The following is a 23,330-nucleotide window of genomic DNA, read 5'->3' as shown; positions in this document are numbered from 1 at the left end:
TAATAAATAAAGACAAGGCCTTACACAGCCCAAACTGTGGTAATATTGGACAGTTTCATCATGCACCTCCATGATTTCAATGATTTCAATGTGTCCACCTAAACTTCAACTTTCTTAAGAAGTTCATTTCAGTTCGGAATTATTTAATATCAATACCTTTAAGGATTTACTATATTCTGAATTCTGAAATATAAATTAGTATTATAGATTATATTTTAAAATTTATAAAATGTACGATTTAGAATATAAAATTTATATTTTAAAATGCATAATACAAAAAATAAATTTGTACTTTATAAAATAAAACTTTTACATTCTAAATTTTATATTCTGAAATATATTATTTATATTTTGGATTGTATATTTTGAAATATATACTTTGTATTTTGCAATGTATTTTTTATTTTGTATTTGATTACAAATTCTAAAATATAAATTTTATATTTTAAAATATAGGCTTAAATACATTTTTGGTCTTCATTTTCGTAGTGTTTGTTGCAGATGGTCCTCATTTTGACAGAATGTTTAAAATGTTCCTCATTTTTACCGAATGTTTAAATGGTCCTCATTTTCGCAATTCGTGTTTTATTTGGTCCTTTTCTGTAATGCCGTTTAAATCATTAACGGAGCATTGTACAAGTGGCACGGTTTGTATTAGGGTGTATTACGTGTACTGTACATATGGCTAATTAACGTTAATTTTTTAATTTAGGAGAAATTTTGCAATTAGGGTAATTTCTTCATCTTCGTCTTTCTTGAGCTCGGATTTGCAGAGGAAGCAGCTAATACTTGCCATTTCATCATTGGATTGCAATTGCGCTCTTCATTTCAATTTTTTAGTTAATCATCATCAACAAGGTAAGTGGGGTTAGGGTTTTCTGTGTTGTGTTTGTTCGTGGGTTAGGGTTTTCGTAATTCTATTTTGGGGTTTGTTTATCTTTCGATTGTTGTGATGTTCTGCATGGTTTCTAAACTACTTCCATGATTTTGTGTAGTTTGTGTCTGTAGGTGGGGTTCAGTGGGGTATTATTTTAGTTGGTTTGTTTTTCAGTTGTTGGTGTTGGTGTAATGATCCCCATTATTTTATTTGCAATTGATTGTAGCAGTGGTTCGCCATTGCGTTAAAGTAGGCTTAATAATACATCTTTTTTATCTCTTTAATTTACTTTAGGCAATGAGTGATGATAGGTTCAATGTTGTTGTCCCAAGAAAAAAAGAAGGTTTGAAGAGTGAGAATTGAGAAAGGATAACACACAAATCAGCAAAGGAGGTCATAGAAAAAAATGTAGCATATGCTGTCAGATTGGACATAACAGGAACAATTGCCCAGATAAGCCTGTGGATGAGCAGACTACAACACCTACTAAAACTACACTAGATGCCCAAACTGCTGAGAATGCACCAACTGCTGAAGTGGTGAGTCAAGCAACACCACTACCAACACCAGAAGAACCATCTCAGCAGTTTATGATGAAATTACAGATTAGGAGGAGGCCATGATAGCAGCTACAAACGTCTTAGTTATTTTTTGGAATTTCTGATGTAGAATTCATTATTGATGTACTGCATTTTGACTTTCCTTAAACTTCGTTCAATTTCACTTTTGTCAAACATTGATGTAGTGCATTTTGATGAGGATGAATTAATGTTATGAATTTAACTTCTTCCAGACTTAGATCAATTTAATTTCTCCCAAGCTTAGATCAATATCACTTACTTCAATGCTCAGATTAAGATGTCATTTTGAACATGTTGGGACTAATATCAACATAATCAAACTAATTCATTTCTTCATTTAACAATAGTACAAAACCGATTGGACTTTAAAAGAATACACACAATAACAGTACGAATAATACAATAACGACACAAGTGAACCCTATTACTAATTACAGCCTTTTCTCAGCAACCTTCAATGACTTCTCCAAATCATTAATTTGCCTCATTTGTGTCATGATGATGACATCCTTTTCATCAACACCACCATTTAAAAAAGTTGCAGCCCACATTAATGGAACCACCACTATGTAAATCAATAAACCAAAAATTAAAACCAATTTATTATTAACACAAAAATAAAAACAGATTGTACCCAAAATTTTCTACCAATATTCTTTGGAGTTCTTGCCATCCTCAAAGCTGTCATCTCTCCGCAGCTACAAATTGGGGTTAATCCATTTCTCGTTGAACCACCAACAGTGCACGAAGTGATACAACACGGTTGCCTCCAACGATTACAAGTAGAGGTAAAGGAAGAAGATTGGGACCGTAACATACCTATATAATGGGATTGCAAGAAGAAGAAGATTGCAGCAACACCAATTGGGAATGAAGGAACAAGATTGTCAAAACTCACCAACTGCTCAAACATTCCTTACCAAAATCCTAGCTCACTTATTTAACTCCAAATATCTAATTACCACACATGTACAGTACACGTAACACACCCTAATACAAACCGTGCCACCTGTACAATGCTCCGCTAATGATTTAAACGGTGTTACAGAAAAGGACCAAATAAAACACGAATTGCGAAAATGATGACCATTTTAAACATTCGGTAAAAATGAGGACCATTTTAAACATTCTGTCAAAATGAGGACCATCCGCAACAAACATTACGAAAATGAGGACCAAAAAGGTATTTAAGCCTAAAATATAAAATAAAAAATATATTTCATATTGTATAATTTGAATGTATTTTTCAATAGGCATACATGACAACAAGAATAAGAATAGTTAAAACAAAAATACACAATGCATGGTTAAGATAGTTCTCATAGTAAGATTTTTTGGCAATGGATTAGAAACAAAAACTAAACGAGGAACGAGAGAGAGGGTTTGTAGAGTTGGGGTTTTTTTATTACTATAGTGCAATTTGAAATGGAAATTAGAAAGTAGTGCTTTTTTTCAAAAAATTTACACTCACGTTAGGTGTAAAGCTCTGGTGATTTGGTTATAAAAAAGTCATGCAAGGATGACACAATTTTACTCAGATTTGCACAAAGTCGTAGTCGTTTATGGCGATTTCAGTGTATTGAAGTCATCCTAATCAAAGATAACTCTACTTAAATTAACATGGACAGAAACAAAGTTGTTCATTATGGCATGACTTCCGTTCACAGTGAAGTCATTGGAGCTCTACACTACTTCTATTGTGGTGTGTTGAAGTCGTTGTAGTGTTGTGCAACTTCTTTGTTTACATTATTTACAGGATGGCAAAATAAACAAAAGATTTCATTATGTTAAATACACTAAGTGTAAATATTTGTTAAACAAAAATTAGTTAATTTGATAAAAAGAATGGAAATAAAGAGTAAAAGGAGAAAACTTAACTTTACTTAATTTGAAGTACATCACTAATTAATTTTTGGATATGCTTATGGTGTATATCCGTGGAAGCGAATCCTTTCCCATTATAATTAATTAGAGGAAACACATGCATGTGTCCCTTTTTTTCATGTAGAAAATTTATTTAATTTAAAATAATAATTGCAATTAACTAAATAGTCATTAAAAAGGGTAAAACACTAAAATAACTATTTTAGTTTAAAAAATAATTAAATTTAAAATTAATAGTAGCAAAATGGTAAGATAATTTTTAGTTTTAACAAAAAGGTTAGTTAAAAGGTGAAATTGGAAATAAAATTATCTAGAATCCCTCTTATATAATGGCTTAGATTAAATGGAATTAGAGTCTCCATTTTCACAATTTAATCTATAGTCTCCATTTTCACAATTTAACCAATTATGGATACTAAATTGTGACTATTTGGTACTTTAATCGATTAAATTGTGAAATTAGAAATTCTTTTAGTTATTTTTAAAGGGATAGGGTCCATAGTCATTTTGTTGTTCTGTATAAATATCCATATTACATTCACTTGTTTTTAATTTTAGGCTATCCGAAAATAAGAATTTTCATCGTATCAGTTTTCCAATACACTAAATATAGAGAAAAATTTGCTCTATTGTTTTATTTAAGTTTCACAACATATTCCTTGTATCTTATGAAGTAAACATCTTACACACTTAGTTAAATAATTGATACGATAACTAGCTAGGCTATTCATTTAAAGAACTACATTAGAACACTTCAAGAGTTTAAAAAATAAAATACCCTTTACAGACATGATTTACTACTACTTTCACCATTTGTTGATAGTAAATGCATGAAATTTCTTTGCTTTTAAAAAATGATGACCCCAACTTAAGTAATTGCTTGCAAACTCAAATAGAACTCATTACAACGCACATGCTTCCAACTATAACTCAATCACACAAGAAAAGGAAAAGGAAAAGAAAATTATACTAAAACATTTAACTAACCTTGTGTAGCTGCCAACACAACTTTGACCTCCACTCCAAAATCTCTTCTTCACCCCCAATAATTGCAATCAAAAAACCACCTCCAATCACAATACTACCTGATCCTAAATTGAAAATAAGATAAAACAAATCAAATAATTTGTAGTTCAACGCATATTCAAATCGCAGTAACTCATGCACCTCATGTTCAAAATTTTAGCTCAAAGTCCATCCACCTAAAATGCTCATTCTACAAATCTAATTTTGGCCCACAACCAAAAAACTACTCAGTCAACTAGAATTCAATCAACATAGTACAATCACTGACTTGGATGCTTTAAAAATCCACTTGGGGTGAAAAAAAATCCCTAAACTATGCCTTTGAAAAAACTCTTCGTCGTAGAGAAGAGAGTTTTTTGGTCGTAGAGAAGAGAGTTTTTGCGTTGTGTTGCTGACGAGAAGTTGTAGGGTGAAGGAAGCTTGTTGTCGCACCCTCTCTCGCTTAAGCCTCCACGTTCGTCACTACAGTCATCTCGACAAAGCAACTAGTGACGTTGCAGAACCATGCCTCATCATAGAAGGTGGCATCGTCGAAGAAGCTAGTTGGAGTTTCGCTCGCCCACTCGTGGAAGAAATCCCGCGCCAAAGGGAAGGAAGGAAAACTGGAGCTCACTCGAGGAAAGGTGTAAAGTTGAAAGGGGAAAAGTGAAATCTGATGTTTTCCCCCTATACTTTACCTAAAACTCTTATGTGTTTTTTTACCTCAACAATGTATGCGTGGGCTAGACGACGCAAAAATTTAAATTGTTATGCGTCGGCCATCCGACGCTAGCTATTTGGCATGTATGTGTCGACCAAACCAATGAAAACCTCAAATTAATCATTTTTTACATTTTCGCGAATAGATAATTTTTGTTTCTAAATAATTTTTTGTTAATGTCGGTTTTGCGTAGGTCTAACCAACATAATTTGCGTCGCACACTCATTCGACGCTATAATTTGGAAGCTAAAACAATGCATTCTTGTAATGTAACCTGCAATTGAAGTCCTCGCAATTGTAAATGACTTCCTATTAAACAACTTTTACTAGTATAACACGACTTCAACACAATTCACATTAACATTGAAGTCATGCCAACATAGTATGACTTCTTCATTTAAGCTTCCTCAATGAAGTTTTGTCAATGTACTACGACTTCTTTATTTAATATTTCTCAGAGAAGTCGTGCCATAATGGCACAACTTTGCTTTGTTCAATAATTAACTTTTAATCAAAGTTGTGTGAATATGTCATAACTTCAACTATACACCAAAGTCATGTTGTTTTGCCAAGATTTCAACTAACTTTAAATGAAATATGCCAGCTTTGCATGACTTGTGTTGGATGAAAAAATTTTCAAATCTTGCACCACTTTTGTAATTTGTGAATGGAATTGCACCACACGGGTAAAAAAGACGCAAAGTTGATATAGGAAGAAGATGAAGAGCATTGGAAAGGACTGCGATGTTGGTGTAGGAAGAAGAAAATGAAGTGAAGAAAATAAAGGTAAATAATTCATTTATGGAAATGTAGAAAGAAGATGTTGTATTATTACCAGAGCGTTGGTCTTTGGGCATGGGCTGGAAGTTTTTAGGCCTACTCATTCTTTATTTCGACACTCCAACAAAAGACCTTTTTGTTTTTTGTTTTCCACTCGGTAATTTTCTATCGATTAACAGACTAATCTCAATTATAATATTGAGACCAATAAAAAACAATGTGTGTTTATTATTTAACTTTAAAAATATTTTAAGAAATAAATATTCAGACCACCATTATTCTAATTTAGTTGAAAGTTAACTAAAGTTAGACAAAAATTATTCTCATCAAGGATTGCGCGTGAAAAAAAAAACGATGCTTGAACCATTCAATTTTGGGTTTAATGTATTAACCATTTGTGTCTAATTCATTGATTAAATCTTAATTGCGTAATTTTTATTTTCATATCTTTCAATATTCGGATATTTGATCCTAACAATTTTTTTCTCCAAAATAATTTTTGTCCCTTAATTTTTAATTTTGTTCATAGATTTCTTTATAAACAATTTTGACCTATTAAATTTTAATCATCCGTAACTTTGCTCCACTTTTAGTTTTGAAAATATATTAAATCATTATTAAATTATATTGGGTAATAAGTTTCCGGTATTAATATATTTTTGAAATTCTTTTATCACTAATTAATTAAAATAGAGTCACTTTGATGGGTCTTCGGTTTCTCTCGCATTCATGTACTATTATGGGTAGTAATGTGGGTTTGGTTTGGTGGACCAGTCGGCAGGTCAGCCAAACAAGCGGGGCGGGCCAAGATATCGAGTCTGCTGGCCTGCAAAAACCTAGCATGCATTGCAGTCCACGCAGACTGGGCCACAGTCTGTGCGGGTTGGCTTGCTAGTCCGCATAAAAAAAAAAACTTGCACTTGTGTATATCGGTTACTTTCCTTATAGACTTATATATGAATGTTCCAAATTCTTGTATGAGTGAAAAAGACAAGTATTATATATTTTTGAATGTACTAAAATTTGAATATTACATCTTGTATGTCAAAGTATGAATATAAATATGATGAAAATGTTGAATTATCAATTTATCATCTAACTCTCCAAAATCTTTACTTAATTTTGTGAATTTGTTAAAGTTTCTCAATATGTTGAATATTGAAAATTTTATTATAAAAATTATAAAAAAAAGAAGGCCTGCGACTCACACTTATGCGATGAGGACCAGACTTTTTAGCCTGCATTTTCCGACTCGACCCACATTTTGTAGGGCAAATGCAGGACGAACCTAAACGGACTAGACTGGTCCGCGTTGCCACCCCTATGTACTATTGACCTTATTTCCTCGTGAGAGACTCTTTGACCAGTTCTATCCAAAGCCCAATATAAAATAGCAAAGCCCAATATAAAATATCATCAATGGAAAGTGATCCTTGAAGATTGTATATTCCTGCATTTTACCTTCATATCAATGAAAATATCCTTGGAAAGTTGTATATTCTTACATCTTACCTCCATTAAATCCTGAATCCACTCTTCACCAAACATAAGCTAACATTACACTTAATGTGCCAATTCACCACATAATAAAATAATTTCGTGTTAGAATTTTCTTTCTCAATTATGTCTTTCTATCCATTTGTTGAAGGAGAATAAGTTTAGCATACTTAGAACGACAACTTGCTTATATAATTTAAAAAGATAAATTATACTCAAACATGTGTTCAACAGTAATAAAAATTACAAGTCACAAAATATTTTAAAATTAAACAATATTTCAAATTTTATAATATAAATTGATGTTTTAAAATAGTGTATATATTAATGGAAATCTATTGCGTACTTATATACTTAAGATCAATCAATTGTAAAAGTAGGCAAAGACATGATGTTGAATTTTTTATTTTACTATTGATAACAGTTTTAGAATATTTGTTTTTCAAATGTTTTGATTTAGATGAAAATGTAATATTCAAAATATACATGTGATGATAAAATTGGAAACTGAAATAAAATTATAGTATATTTGGTATTAATATGTGCATAACAAAATTTACAAAAAAAAAAATACAAAAAACAAAATATATTTTTAAAACTAAAACTAACTTATGCATAAGTTAAAATTATAAATTTAGAAAAATTATAAGTGATAAATTTTACGATTTATGTATAAAGTAATTTTAACTTAAAGTAAACTATCTTTTTAATTCTTAAACTATAATGTGATTTGGTTTTTGTTTCTATTTCAAACTGGATGGAATTCTATTTATGTTAGGTCTTCTTAGAAAATGCATGGATGTTGGATGCATTATAAAAGATTAGTAATTTGTAAAAAAATAGCATAAACTACGTTTTATTATTTATTTTTTAACGTAAAGCCGCTGTGAAATTATATTGGTAACAATGCTATTGTAGTTATAATTTTTTTAACTTCTTAACTAAACATTGGTCGGTGTAGAAAAAGAATAACATATTGGTTATTATTTTTGTTTTGGTACTTCAATACTTAAAACTTTAAAATATACAATACCTCAAACGTATTTATTGATCTAACGATATTATCTTAAAAAACTTAAGTTCGGGATAATTTTTTTTTTTTCGTTTTTGTTAGGTTAAGGACCTATTTGAGAAAGCTAATGAGAGAAAAGGGAATATATGGTAGGAACAAATTTTGTTGCATTTTTTAGATGTTCTCAACTTCTAAAAGGGAAGTTCAAGAGAATAAAGAATTTAAAACTTTAGACTTGAGATGGAAAGAAACACTTGGAAAACAAAATCTAACATTTCACCATTATTTGACTCTAGTTTGAGTTAAGCAAATTTTGTGTTGGTTTGAAGAGCCAGCAAGAGCACGAAATGGACAACCACAATCTCAAAGATTCACTTTTAAATATAGATAGACACTATCCCACATTCCCACCATTTTTCCTCTTACTAAATCCAACAACAAAAAACCAATTTTTGGCACACCACACATGATGCTAAGTGGTTGGACCTTAGGCCATAAGCATGCACAAATGAATGACCCTTATGTGGTTTGAAATTTGTAGCAGCTACATTTTTTGTTATGCAGCAGAAGCAAGATTCTTTGACACTTAATTTCATCAGCTATCTTTTAGAAGCATGGTTGACAAAAAAAGTTGTGAGGACCACACTTTGCCACTACAACACAGCTTTTGAGCCAATATTTGAGGCTCAAAACTAACACTGAGGAAAAAAGAGGCTCTTTCATTTTGAAGAGTGCAGTGACTTTAAGAAATGTGGTTATGGTTGCATTGTACACTGTCCCTCTTTCTTGGCAAGGAATCCTTTAGAATCTTGTGATGATCAAGTTCCACATTTGAAATAATGATGACAAGACAATTTAGGTGTTTAGGTCATAAAATGTTGCTTTAAGAAAGTGAAGAGTCTAAACCATGATTAGATGTAGGAATTCAAGGATTTAAGTGGGTCAATCATGGTGATAAGTACAAATGGATCATTCCAATTATTCACATTATACAAAACAAGAGATCATGATGATGAATTTTATTGGGCAAACTTTAGTGCCTATATCATGAGAGACTCATTTAGCCTTTCTAGCAAAAGGTGTTTCAACCAAATGTGTATAATACCAATTGCAACATACATGTTGCTCTTCCATAACTTTCCTCTCATAGAATATCTGTGGGGTCTTATACAGATACTGGAATCTCTTACTGCTCCACTACCTACTTAGGGTATATTCTATGGAAAATGGTTAAGACTTCAAATACTAGTTGTGATAGATGTTCAATTTCCGTAAGGGATCACCTAAAATAAAACAAGATTTGGACATAATTAAGATAAATGTGCATTCAAAATTTGTTAGGTAAGACATTGTGTGGTGAGAGGTTCTCTTTCTCCTCCATTACCCACCTAGCTAGTAGTGGGGGCGTGAACAAATGCTCTTAAAATTAGGTTCCTCACTTTCAACAACGTGGGGTAATGAATAATTGAATTCCTAGGTTATTGGTAATTAAGACTTTTTTTGTGAAATATTTCTTTCAATAATAATAAAGTGTTGATATTAACATCAAGGTGGGCGTGCCGGAGTGGTTATCGGGCATGACTAGAAATCATGTGGGCTCTGCCCGCGCAGGTTCGAATCCTGCCGCTCACGTTTTTATATTTTTTTTTTGAATAATTGTTTATTTTCACTTAATCAGGTAATTATTGTGTTTGTATCACAAGTGAATTTCTTTTTTAAATGTTTGAAAGAGTAAATTTAGAAGATTAATAAGTAAACTATTAATTTATTTTAGTAGTTTATAAGTTGGGTTAATCAATATAAAAGTGTTGTATACCAAGATATGTCGTTTTCGGAATTACAACTTAATTAAGCTGCTTTATACTTCATAATTTTATTATTATTATCCTTTATATTTTGATATATTTTTGTTATTTTTATTTTTTTTACCTAGTATTACTTATTTTAATTTTATAGAACAAATAATTATTATGCTATTTTTAGTATTTAGTGGATTGCTTTTTATTTTGTATGTGATTACAAGTTAGAAAATATTTAATATTATAACTTAAAGTTATTAACGTGTCATTATGTTATTCAAAAACTACACTTAATTAAAATTGTAAAATTAAATTCAATGTAATGTCATTTAAATTAAAAAATAAATAAAAAATCATGAAAATAAATAAAAATTGAATTTGATTAATAGTTATTATATTAACTAGTTTAAATAAAATGAGTTATCCAAATAAAAAAAAACGTTTATACAACTTTTAAGAAAATAAATAGAACCAAACTAATAAAAAGTTTAACTACTTTAGAAAATCTATAATTATAAGCACAAAATAATTTATTTATTTAATACAAATTATATAATTATGTAACTTCATGTCATTTTATATTTACCAACTAATGTAGTAAATACTTCTCATCCAATAAACACAAATTTAAAACTTATAAGGTAGTAAACAAGTTATGTACTATCATCTTACTTATCACGTAGTTTTGTCAAACATTCTTTTAAGTTAAACAATATATTTTTAATTAATAAATTTTGATTTTAACCAAATGGATTATGAAATACTATTTGGTTTTTAAGAATACTGAAAAAAAAGTTTACACCTGTCTATTTATATGGAAAAAAAAATATGATTTTGAGCATTATTTTAATTAAAATTTTATCTTTAAAATTTTGAATTGAGTTAGACATTGAACTTTTAATTAACAAATTATGTTTTTTTTTTCTCATTGTTACGTTATCATTACAGACCATTGCATGTTTTTAAATAAAATAAAATCACAAACATACACTAGTAGAAAATAAAGTATAAAGTATGAAAGAAAATTTAAGAAATACTCAAAAAATTGTTGGACATTACTAATTGGATAAAGAGTTTTTAGATTTTAAACCTATTGAGAAAACTTTGGTAATACTCTTGGAGAGATACAATTTTTTTTTTTATTATTAGAAAACACAAAGAATCTATCTATAATTACTTTGACAGAAGTGATACATAACTTAGATGCATAAAAGCAATCAATATTAGTGAAAAAAGACCATGCACTTGAAGGTATTTACTTCATACTAATCAAAGTGTTTTGAAAATTAAGAACTAAAAAAAGAACAAATCAACCAAAATAACAATACATGAGTTTTTCAATCTTGTCACTGTTGTAAGGAAAATATCACCAACATTGCAAAATTTCACAAATGTGGTCAATTGGGACATGTGGAAAAGACATGAAAATTTCAACTTCTTAAGAAGATGTTAAAGATTGTAGAAGATGAATGAGAAGATAAACTACTTCTTGCAATGTCATGTGCTATAACTAACAAATCTACAAAATATTGGCTTATAGATAGTGGTTTTAGAAATCATATGACTCTTGATTAAGAACGTTTCAAAGAGCTTAATAAATATAATATTTGTAAAGTAAGAATAGGGAATGAAGAATAACTGGTTGTGAAAGGTACAAGAATAATTACAATTCAAACTATTTAGGTGTCAAATTATCTTTTATGTCTTAAATATTTCTAGGATTACTCAAAATTTATTTAGTATTACTCAATTGTTAGAGAAAAGTTAGGAAATGTCATTCGAAAATAAACTTTATGTTGAGATGACAAAATAGACCAACCTAATTCGTTTTAGCCCAGCTCGCCCTTGGCCTATCAAAAATAGACCGGGTCGGACTGACTCGCCACCAAAAACAGGCCATGAATTGTAACCTGCCCTACCATAAGATAGGTAGCCCGCCACCTTTTTTTTCTTAATTTTTTATTTTTGAAAATTGTTTATATACATACGTATAAATAAATATTAAAATCATATTTAATCATATAAGTATTTTATAAGAATTTGGATAAATTAAAATAATTATTATATTTATATGTTAAATCACTCTATTATAACTATTAATTAGAACTTAATTTGTAGGTATTAATGATTTAAACTACAATGTTATTAATATTTACATCTTTAAAAAATATAATATATAACATTTAATTTTTACTTTAAGAAAAAAATGAACAAGTGAGTTTGGGTGGGTGAACCTACCTTTGGCACACCAATTTAGGCGGATCGGGCCAAAACAAACTATTGAGTTGAAAATTCCAACCTGACTCGCTTTGGTGGGCTAGCAGGTGGTCCATGGACCATGACCTAATTTGCCACTCTCAACTTTGTGGGATTAAGATGATTAAAGATGTAGACAACCAAGGAATATTTAAAATTCATGTGAAAGACAAAAACTATGATTTTGATTTGATGAAAGAGGAATTGGTTACAAATGAATAGAATAAAAAAGAATGATGAAGACAAAAAAAAAATAATAGTTGTCACTTAAAGAAGTTTGATGTCCTAGAGGGACAAATAGACAAAAACAACATTCTAATAACCATCAACGGTCCAATGTCACTACAATGAAATTCACAATAGATAAAAAAGATGATGGTGATAGAAAAATAAATATAATATATATATATATATATATATGTAGTATATGAATAAATTAAAATAATAAACTACTCTAGACTAACTCCTATATTTTAGTTCAATTTCGCATAAAAATTCAGGAACTAAAAACATACTTAATCTTTCTTTTATTAATATACTAGTTGATCTCAATGAGTAAAACTACAGTTGACGACGTTCAAATTTCACTATATACTAAATTGAATAAAAATATTCTTACATGTCATTTTTTTCTTAAGTATATGGTTAGGAAAAAGGGTCAGGCCTAACGGGCAAGCCTACCAACCCACTCCAAAAATGTCAGGTCAAGATAAAGTTTTCAACACACAAATTCGATGCAGCTCGACGCGCTAAGCCCGTGAACCCATCGGGCTAGCCTGCGGGTCAAGCCGGGCCAACCCGTGGCCAAATTTCGTAAAACAAATTGGAACATCACTTTTATGGTTTGAATTGTGGATTGAGATTTTATGGTTCGAATTAGGGAATTGGTTCGAATTTTGTGGTTACAGGAACTACAATTTACAGTTTAACGTTTGTTCTAAATGGAATTGTAATCCAAATATTGGAACTTGAGAGGTGATATTTGTTTGGTCTTGACATGCAGTAAAACCCAAAAAATGGAAAGGACTACTTTTGCTCCATCATTGAAAGAACTTGAGTATAGAGAAATTTTGAGCATGCATTTCTTGGAAGCGTACAAGCACATATTGGAAATAAATGTGAAAGAAACTTATTCCAATTTTCTTTGCTTGGAGAAGTTTAGAGCTTGTTCGAATTTTCTATGCATCATTCTTCGTATTTCCAAAACTATGAAAGAAAATAAGGGAGGAGTGACAAGCTCGTGAGCCCAACAAGCCCCATTGACGGGACGGGTTGAACATCTCAATCTGCTTTCATACTCCGGGTTAGCTCGACTCGACTAGATTTTTGCGGATCAAAAACAAAATAGGCCTAGAAGAAATGGTTTGACCGATTTTGCCATTCTTACTTAAATATATTTGCCTCTGACCTTGATCACCCTTCTATCTTCGGTTTAAATCAATTTTAAATAATTATCAAAAAGACTTTATAGTTTTGCTGGTATTATAGTGTTAGTTTGTTCATTTTCACATATTCACGTAATTATTATGTTTCATAACAATCGATTATATTTAAAATGTTTAAACTGATTTAAAAAAATATTTTTAATTAATATTTTTTATTTTGACAAAATAAACTATTGAAATGTCACGTGGAGTTTAAGAATACTGAAAAAAATTTCAAACTATCTATTTATAAAAAAAAGGAAAAAAAAAGGTTTAGGAGTTTGAGAATTATTTTAAAATTGAAAATACTTTTTAAATTTGGAATTATTAGTAACATATTTATTCAATAAAATTCGTAACAAAGGTGTGGGCGTGCCGGAGTGGTTATCGGGCATTACTAGAAATCATGTGGGCTCTGCCCGCGCAGGTTCGAATCCTGCCGCTCACGCTTTTTTGCTTTAAGTTAAACTTTGTTCTTCAATTTTTTATATGGATACATCGTGTTTCATGCATCGGTTTGTATTTATTTTTGGAAGTGGTGATTATGTGTATAAATTTTTATTTTTAAGTTTTTTTTTTGTATTTTTTTTAATTTGTTTAGACATTTTAATGTTTTGATTCGGTAATCACATTATTTTATTTTATTTTCAAATATTACTTTTTTGGTATAATTTAGTTAATAAATCAAACTAATCATATTAATTGAATGTAATTCGAGAAAATTAAAGAAGATACTAAAAAGGATATTCTTAATAAAATAAAACATATTCAATAAAGTGAAGAAAATATATGATTAAGAATATGAGTAGTAATTACCACATGTGAGGGTGAAAAATAAAATTTAGCTTCGTACAAGTAAATCAATATAATTTTCATTTTAAATTGGCTGAAATTGAACTTCAAAAGTTTTGTAATTATAGTTGTAAGTGTGTTAACAAATGTTAATAGTTGTAAATGAAAAAAGGAACTATCAATAACTAGAAGGCAAAATGAGCTTGAAATTTCTACGATCAGAAAGTCAATGTAATAATGTTTATCAATCAAGTTGAAAATGTACATTCTTAATTTTCTGTCATTTTTTTCGAGTAAGATAGTTGTATCTTTAGGGTACTAATGTCTTACTTTTAACATGTATTTTGTAACTATCGATTGTTAAAAAATCATGATTTTCTTCAGTTCAAGGTTATCTCAATAATAATAATAATAATATAAAATGTTTCCTTCAAAAAAGAGTTCAACTCTTTAATTAGTGACAGATCATCAATAAAAATTGTTTTTGAGTCAAAATCTTTATATGAATGTATAAATTTTTTTAGAGATACCAAATAAATAAAATACATTAAAAAATATTAAAAGTTTTAAAAGATAATTTAAATTATTTATTAGTTTATATAAATATAAAAAAAAGTTGGGGGACCAAGGCCCCTATGTCACTAAGAAGATCTGCCTTTACCTTTAACGAGAGTGATTTTTATATGTAAATGCTTTTACCATTAGACTAAAAGATATAGTTCATAGTTTGAGTGTAACTCTTTTACCAACTCTAGTATCAAAATTTGATATGACATGACCAATTTAATTTCTAGCATGAGACAATTGATGTACATATTGAATTCTTCAATTATAACCCAGTCCATCTAACCTATCTACAAGATAATTTGTGCAACTCACAACACATACATTTTTGCGTTATCATACACATAAGTCCACTTTTACAATGATATTTTATCTATGCTTGAAATGACTTGTGAGAACTCATCTCAGTCATTAATTTGACTGAAGAGTTATTTGTTTAATTTCATAATCTCTATCTATATAACAAATGAAATTACTTCAATATTTTGTAATTGTCTAATAATGTGCAAATTTTGTAAGGAAAGTTAATATATTTATCGATGTTCACTTCAACTTAATTTTTCTCAAACTTTTGTTGAATTTGAATGCAATATGATGTATGTAGTACAATGAGCGTAAGAGATTTTTAAAAATTGTAATGTTGACACTTTAGTTGTTAAATTTTATTTTCTCTTTCAACTTGTCAAATTGTAATGTTGACACTCTAGTTGTTACTTTATTTATTATCATCCATAAATTTAGACGAGTGTGTTGAAAGATCCATGTCAAACTATGATAATTTGTAATTTCTATAATTAAACTTTAATTTGGTCTAATAATTTATTTTAAATGAGTTTATAACAATTTCAATAATTTGGGCTGAATCTAAAATTTGGTGATGTGGAGAGAGAATGATACAAAGAAATCGTGAGGTACTTCAATTTGTTTATCCTACAATTATTAATTTTTTGTTGAAAGATGCTCCAATTATCCATTGACATGAAAAAAAGAAAAAAGAATAGTGAAAGTATTAGTGAAAGACGAAGGAAAAACATGGAAAAGCTTTTCCACAACATTATATATGGTCTTGTGTGTTGGACCTCATCATTTTCCGGTCCTTGTGGAAGTTCAACTAACAAGAACAAAATAGAAAAAAAGAGATATATATGAATTTTTCCTTGAATACTTACTTCTACATTGGACTTACATGAGAAGGTCAACTTCCCAAAAAAGAATTGTGGCACTTGTGAGAGAGAAGCAACTAATTAATGTGAATAGCATGAGTTAAATCATATGTTTTCTACCACATACAATGTAGTTACATCAAACTTAGAAGTGGAGCTCCATAAAGTTTCTCTTTTTTGGTTTATGGGAATGGGACCCAGTAAAACTCTTTGCCTGATCCCTCATATTCATAATTTTTTCTTTAGGACCATCTTCAGATTCTTCATTTTATAGGCCATAGCAAAGGCAATTATTGATACTAATTGCCCATTTCTCACTAATGTTACTAGCCCATTGCAAAGTTGTTCTATCCAAAACACAGTCATATATATATATAATTCATGCACAGAATGCACCATATTACTGAGTTTGCTCACTTATAAAGTTGATGTATATAGCATACCACATAAAGCTGGTCACAAGTTGACTTTATTTTCCCCAATTGTGGCTTCCTTTTACAATATCATCTTCCAAATATCTCCATTCACAAAACCAACATAATCATTGCCATTTTGTTTCCGATGCCAACTTGAATTAAGAATGCAAAAAATGTGTTGGAGCTTATCGAAATTCTTATATCAAACAATTTCATAATACAAGTAGAATATAAATATCATTTTATAAATTAATTTTATGAAATTAAATTAAATTTAAAATTCACTTCTAACAAATTTTTAACACGATGATACAACGGTTTCAAGTCCTGTCAAAGTATCAAACCTGCCTTCGGAACCAACTACTAAATCTTGGAAGGTCTAATTTAGTAATTGTATATATTTTCTTATTATTCTTGAACATTTCCTACAGAATAACAGAAACAGAGGGAACTTGATTATAGTTTTTGATTTCTACGTTTATGGATGTAACAGAGGAAGGAGTGCGAATCACATATAAGAAATGGTGATAAAGGTGTGTAAGTGTAAGTGAGAACCAGATTTTGAAGGTTTGGCCAAAGGAACAATGGACGGCTAAGAAGAAAGAAAAGTATCGTATGCCCCACAATTTTTAATCAATTCCTCTTTATCACTTTATGTCTCACTCCTTCAGTATTCACTATGATTCATCAAAATCTATATATCTTATTAACACTTTTCTTTATTTAATATAACTTTTTGCTTTTCATGTAATTATTTTAAGAAAAAAATTATACATGCATATTCATCCTTATCCAATTAAACAACTGTTAAACTATTATTCATACCAATGCCGACATGCAAAACTTTTAAAAACGTTGAAGCATCTTCTACTTGGTTTCAACTTTTAGTGTTAATTAACAATGTTCACAGATTTTCCACCAAAACAGGACAAACTTATAATCACATGCTCAGTTTCCGCGTCTATATATGTTACTATACCTATATATATAATATGTATCTAGAGGTGTTAAATGGAGAGTTTAATAAAACAAATTACTCAACAAAGTGTTAACGTTACTTTATCAGTATTTTAAATGAATTTGTAATTTTCAAAGTTTAATTTCGCCTGTATTGGTTTACCGTTGGAAGTCCTATCTTAATTAGAGATGAGATAAGACTAATTTACAGGATGCAATCCTAATCTTACAAATTGATTTTACGAGGTTGAATTAGTATTAAACTCACTTCTAATCGTTACTCTTTACTCTGTCAATATTATTATAGTTATAAAATTAAATATAAATAATTTTTATATTTTTTTATTTTAAAATAGTTTTATAATTAGAAAATGATTAAGTTTGAAAATATAATTAGATGAAAAAACGGTCAAATGTAAAGAAATAGTCTTTTAAAAAATAATTATTTTAATTTTAAAAAATTATTTAAAGATAGAATTGAAAAACAAATATGAAAAAAAAAACCTCTTCATAAATAATTATAGATAATATCATTTTAAATTTTCAAAGTTTTAGAATTATTCTCCTTAGAACTTTAGATTTTCTTTAAAGATTGAAAAATATATCTTGTTCAATTTAATCTCCTCTCTCATATTAATTTAAAATTATTTCATATCTCAAATTAAAATTTATATTTTTTAAATATAATTTGATCACCAAATTATTAAATAAATTTAATAAAATTTGATATAAATAATAATGATAATGTAAAATTACAATGTAAAACTTAAATTGGTTATAATAGATTTTAAACTTAATTAATAATTTAGTCTTAAATCTCATGATTTATTTTTTTATGTTTCTCTTGACTTAATTAAATTTCAATACTTTTAATATAAAATAAATTTGATCATATCAATTTAATTGGCATTAACTTTATTTAAAAGTACCATATGTGAAAATTTGAAAAAATTGTGTCATGTTTATAATCAGAAGGTTCTAAAGTAAAAAATAGCAAATTTTGACGATCATGTTACATCAATATAATGAAAGGAACCAAATTAATTTATTTAAAAAAATAAAATTTAATTGAGTAAAAAAACATAAAAGATAAAAATAAATCGTAAATTTAAATATGAAGATTAAATTACTGATCTAAGTGTTAATTTTATTAAAAATATCTTACAGGATAATATTAAATAAAATTTGAAATTCAATATTAGATGAAAAGAATCTTTAGTCATTCATAATTGCGTGTGATATTATAATTCAGGAGCAAATGATAGAGAAGATCATGTTATATATAATAAACCATGCTTCTATTTGGCCATTCTAATTCAGTTAGGTATGATATTATACAACCTAATTTTATTCATACTCCTTTTAAAAAATATTCCTCCTTAATTCAGATGCATATATAATAAAATAAAAGTGCTAGTCATAGGTATTGTTTAATTGATTTGATCAGAATATTAACTAAAATCTAACAACAAAGATTAAGATTATATAAACTATAATTAGCAATTATGTTCTTACACCAGTTAACTTTAAAGAGATATATAAGGAGTCAATTTTAGAATATTGAAATAAGAAGATCTCTCTGTCTCTCTTTATATTCTCTTATCTTTCAAAACGATTTGAAATTTATCAAAATTTCACTTAAAAAAAATTAATATTTTCAGAAATTGTAGTGACTTTGAGAATTATAAAAACTGCTCAGCAGCTACAAAACAAATCGAAAGACACAATTAAGCTCTAATATAAGTAGATTAATTAACTTTACGTGTACATATAAATGCTTAAAAAAATCTATTAAAGACAAATAAAAATGAATGAAAAGAATAATGTATTAGTTGATTACTTGAAGAAGTTGTGAGCAGAGAAAAATCAATAATGGTAAGAATCTGTGGCACATTCATTCAATCTGTTGGTGTGGCTTGTGCTTGCACGAGAAGAATTGATAGCATTGGCCACCATTCTCCAAAGAAAAGGACAATTCCACATTTTTTTTTCAGAAAAATTTAATAACGTGTTTAGTCTTTGCACGACTTCTATGCTGTCGATTAAGAATAACATTTTCTGCACAAATCTCTATACTTTAGTGGAAGAATATAATCAGTATTCATCTTACTCATGTGAGTAAGGATTCATTTTTGTCCAATATTTAGCATCAAAGAATAGGTTGCTGTATACTTTCTCTTTCTCCTGCTAACACTTAAAAGTTAACCAACAAAACCAAAAATATCACGAGACCTTTTCAGGGAAAAGTTATTCAATATTTTCTTTTCGAGGCAAAAAATTCCTGTACAAAATTGGTTTATTTCCAACTTAATTTTACAAATTAATCTATAAGGTCATAATTAAAAAATATAAATTTTAAACTTAATTTAATTATTATAAAATCAAATCATAAAATTTGTACAACCTTATATATTATCAATCTATTTTTTCTCTAGTTAATGTAGGATTTCTATCATCCTTGTTCCGGTACACTCAATAAGTCCTACATCGCTTAGGAGTCGAGGTCAAACGAAGTTTATATACTCCTATCTCCCTTTACCCTTCAAGACCCTTTTTAAAGACAAAACCTTAATGGAGCTCAAACGCTTCAAAGCGAATAATACCTTGGTAACGCGGTCATCGTTCCTAACGCTGACTGCCAGAACTTCCCTTGCCCTCGACTGTGGGGGCTTGTTCCAGTACACTCAATATTATCGTATGATATTTCGACAATAATTTGATAGTAAATAATACAATATGTCCAACAAATAACAAATAACAAATCTCAATAAAATAAGTTTCTACATAAGTCGAATATCATATTAAAAAACAAACTTTTTATATATTTATTTACATACTGTAAATTTATTTTGTAGAATTTTCAGAGATAATGATTAAATATTGGCTAGTGATAAGAAAAATTTAAGGAAAAGAAAATGAAGAAGGTAGTGTTAGGAAATTGGAAAAATTGTTTGGCAAAAGTAGGAAAATTAGAAGGAAGTTGCAGTTGTAGTGTGAGAAGTTGGTGGTTTGAGGTAAATTGTGTCATGTGTTATGTTTGGTCACATTATCCTTTACCTTTGCATAAAGGTACTAACCTTTTTTTCACCATACACTTCACCCAACTTATTTTCCTTTCTTTGTTCTATCTAACTCTAGACTAGGATGCTCTTTTCAAATGTTCCACGAGGTTTATTTTTTATATTAGATGTAACCGACATTCATGATGCCTTTAATTCTTTTAGGACAATACATTCATTACAAAAAGTCAAATTTTACTTTCAATTTTTAATAAAATAGCTACATTTAATTATAATTATACTTATTTGCTAAAAGTGAGAAAGATGAAAGTAAAATGAAAGGTAAAGTTGAAAATAAATAACAACTTGATATTGTAAGGGTTAAAATTTTAATAAAAACATTTTAAAAATTATTGTTAAATAGGATTAGTGTGATTCGATATATGTAAGTCGGGTTAGATTACCATGTGTTATGTTAAAGATGAGTTAACTCAATCTGATTCATTTTTGTTGAGTTAAAAATTTTATAATCGGGTTGATAAATTGGTGAGTTAACTCATTTAATTATATTTTGTTCCTTCAATTTGTTTCACATTTTATTGTTGTGTAATTTAAAGTCAATTAACTTAACTAAGAGTGTCAAAATTGAGTTAACTTAAGTTGATTCATTTATTAGTCGGCCAAAATATTTTAACTTGACTCGACCGACAATAGATTAGTGGATTAGACAAGTCAACTTTTTTCTTGTTGTACAATCAAAATGTTAACTTAATTCACAAAAACGTTATTATAAAGATAATAAGTGAAAATAAAAGTGTTTGGACAAATAAGTCAAGCATCAAAGTCATCGTTCAAAACATTATTGAATATCATTTTAATTTTTAAAATGGCCAAATTATCAACTGCATAATTAGAAGTACTAAACAATTACTATAACAAAAAAATTGATAAAAAAAGATAAAAGGGTTATTATTGGTGGATTACAAGTCAACTTATCTCCGACTCAGCTTGAACTTATTTAACTTGAGTTAAGTTCGATTAGTTTCAGCTTGACTTACATTTTATTTTTTTAAATTCAACTTTGCTTGAACCAGTAGTGAGTCTAGTTGGCTCACATATTTTAATCAATTTTTATACTCTAAACTCAACCCACATATTTATAGCAGTACATGGTGTTCACCTATATATTTAACAAAATATTAACCACAATTACAATATGAAATTATAAAGATGACAATAAATTAGAGTGTTAACTATATAATGGGAGAAACAAATAAATTAAGCATTCAAACCATTTAAATACTATTAAAAATGCTGAACTTTGAAAAAAAGAAAACTAAATTATTAACTTATATAATTAAAAATAGTAAATAATTATAACTAAACTATGTCTTGAGTTGTTTCTAAACATTGGGAAATGCTTTTAAAACTTGGTCCTCAAGATTAAACAACGAAGGAATATGATTCTAGATATAATTTTATATCTCTTGATCATTTTAAACACTAATCCTTCATGCACATCTTTTGTAAAAAAAAACTAATAAATTGATATTTTCTCATTAAGGTTTATAATTAGTTTAGAATTAGGAGCAGTGAACTTATTGTGTGAATATTGGAGTTGTGTTCAAGATATATTGGTTGGAAAATGTGTATTGAGTTGAGTTCATGAAATCTAACTTCGGTGAATCTTTATCTTAATTAAGTGTATAATTTTAAGTTTGTATCACTTGAATTATCAATTAGAAACTTAAGTAGTAATGTTTGTGCATGTATAATAGATGTCACCATTTATATATAGGACCATCGATTCTCAATTTGACTAATAAAATTCAAAGTTATATCAAAGGACATTCAATACACAAATATCCAAAGTTACTTTCACTCCACAAATATAATAAATTAATATACATTTTGTGCTGTACAACTTATGTCTGTATTCAAATAGAAAATTGAAAATGAATTCAAATTAAATTACTATACGTATATTTCGGGCTATTATTATGTACTTGAAACTTACACGTGCAATCCAAAGTATTCGTGTACAAAAAAATTTGGTCATTAAAATAACGAAAAGAATATTTTTCTGTAATACATGCATAGTGGTCCTGCTCGGATTCTATCCGAAAGAGATAGCTATGTATATACACATAAGAAAAAACACACTAAATTATGTGTTTATTATTTATATGATGCTTATATCTGAATTAAAGATACTTATATGGTTGAAGAAAATCCCCAAACAAAGGATATGGAATTGGTCTTAACACATACTTTGGAAAAAGAAAAACAGAATCGATGCAAGTAACGAAAAATTGGAAGCAGGTGAATTTGTGTACTGGGAGTGAAAATTCCTTGTTAAATACGGCAATGGTTGAAACCAAATTTCAATGTAAAGAATGATTCGACGTGAAGTGATGAAGGTGATGGTGGCAGGAGTTGGTGAGCGAAAATAATTTTGGTGATGTCATGAGTGGGGGTTGAAGGTGATTTGAGTCTTCTTCAACTTAAGCATAGAGTCTCGTAGAAGTCTTATGAAATGGTAACATGAGTTGAAGAAATACCATAGTGGGACCTGTTGAAAAGAAGTGTCCAAATTTGTAAGA

At 28.7% G+C, this 23,330-nt stretch overlaps 2 non-coding genes across 2 annotated transcripts; both read left to right on the top strand.

Annotated features, from left to right (window-relative positions):
- The first annotated feature begins 9,907 nt into the window (after positions 1-9,907).
- Positions 9,908-9,989, top strand: TRNAS-AGA. The gene has a single exon. It is a non-coding gene; the product is annotated as a tRNA-Ser (tRNA).
- Positions 9,990-14,202: 4,213 nt separating this feature from the next.
- TRNAS-AGA lies at positions 14,203-14,284 on the top strand. Its single transcript has one exon. It is a non-coding gene; the product is annotated as a tRNA-Ser (tRNA).
- Positions 14,285-23,330: the final 9,046 nt, after the last annotated feature.

The sequence above is a fragment of the Vigna unguiculata genome, chromosome 3 (assembly GCF_004118075.2).
Source record: "Vigna unguiculata cultivar IT97K-499-35 chromosome 3, ASM411807v1, whole genome shotgun sequence".
In the NCBI taxonomy this organism is placed as follows: Eukaryota; Viridiplantae; Streptophyta; class Magnoliopsida; order Fabales; family Fabaceae; genus Vigna; species Vigna unguiculata.
This window is presented reverse-complemented; position numbering and strand designations above follow the sequence as displayed.